This window comes from Octodon degus, unplaced genomic scaffold (genome assembly GCF_000260255.1).
Source record: "Octodon degus isolate 3935 unplaced genomic scaffold, OctDeg1.0 scaffold00033, whole genome shotgun sequence".
Taxonomy (NCBI): Eukaryota; Metazoa; Chordata; class Mammalia; order Rodentia; family Octodontidae; genus Octodon; species Octodon degus.
Window position 1 is genome coordinate 11,430,363 of NW_004524609.1, and position 1,738 is coordinate 11,432,100.

Genomic DNA, 1,738 nt, shown 5'->3' on the forward strand with positions numbered 1-1,738 from the left:
TGCATCTATGTTCATCTAGGTTATTGGTCGATCATTTTCTTATATTCTTATCCAGTTTTGATCTCAAGGTGATACTGATACTGGCCCTCGAGAATGAGTTTGGAAGTATTTTTTCTGCATTTGTATTTCATGAAGTAGTTTGAGGAGCATTAACTTGAACTTCCATGAAGTGCGTTTTTGTGAGGGCCTTAATGTCACCCAGGAAGGAGGTCCCCCTCACGTAGCCTGAGCACTTCCAAGAGGCTCCCCTGTTGATACTGTCACATTGGCAGCAATTGTGGAGAGTCACTGACTTAAACCACAGCATCCCAGCCCTGGGTCCCCCAAGCCCATGTCCTTTCCACACGCGAAACACATTCATGCCATCCCAGTGGCTCCCCTCAAGTCTAAGTCAGAATCTCTCCAAAATCAGTCAGGGGAAACACTTAAGTTCTCCTCCATCTTGAGGAAAACTGTTCTTCAGCTAGGAGCCCTTGAGGAAATCACACAAATCCTGGGCTACAAATACAATGCTGGCTCGGGAATGGAATGGATATTATTATTCTAATAGCTAGGAGAAGGACAAAAGAAAAAAAGCGTAACAAGTCTCAGTGAAGCCAATCAGAGAATCATTACACATTGAGGCTCATGAAAAATATCTGACTCTCACCCCCTCGTGGAAACAATGGATGATGGTGGGCTCCACATGGCCAGACTGATGGCTTTGTTAGATGCAGCCCATGCCACAGCTATTATGGATATATTTGGGTGTCTTGCAGTCTCCAAGGGTTGCTCTGTCTGTCTGGGGTCTTGGAGTAAGTAGTCTTGGGGTGTCTTTACAATTCCAGGCATTGCCCAAATCAGGGTTCTTTGCAACGGCCTCAACTCCACAGTCCAATGTTCCTTGCCCTGATGATGGCCCACCGTGCTGGCCATGCCCTTGAAACAAATTTGCACCTATGTTACAGGCCTTTCTGAGGCATCCTTGATGCTCAGTGGAAACAGGTATGCCTCCAAAGCTCACCCGCTCTGCATGCCCATGGAAAGGGTGTCATGAGGATCCTGCCAAGGCTCCAAGCTATGCCCTCCGGAGCAGTGATCTGACTTGACCCGGGTCTTCCCTGAGCCAACAGTGCAGCACCCAAAACTGTGACATGAGAGAGTGTCACATGAGAGACTTGAAGCAGCCCTGAGTAGCAATCACCTATGTCCTGTGGGCACCCTGGGCACCAGACACAAAGCCCTCTGCCCTCAAGGCCCTGGCACTCTGTGTCTGTGATAGACATGATGGGTTCGAGTACCTCTGAAAGACCTTCTGGGTCATTCTTTCCCTGTCCACACAATTAGTCCTGGCTTCTTCTCTTCCTGCTAATTTCCTTAGCCAGTGGTCACCCGGCCATACCCTTCATTTTCTTTTCTAAACACAATTTTCCATTAATTACATAACCAGGCTGGGGATTTTCCCAGATCATTAGTTCTGTTTCCCTTCGATTTCTAAAGTTAGTCTTGAAAACATGTCTCTCTTGGATTTTAGTGTTAACTAGTTGGAAGGAGCCAGGTGTCACCCTAGCACGTTGCTCTTAGGGGTACTTCTGCAGCACATGTATCATCACTCATTGCTGTAAGGCTCTACTTTTCACCAAGTCCCAGGACATGGTGGGCTAGCCACTAAAACCAGGATGTAACTCAGCCAACTTCTTGGACACTGTATAACAAGAACGGCATTTTCTCCAGAGTCTCATCCCGTAGCTCCATGGAA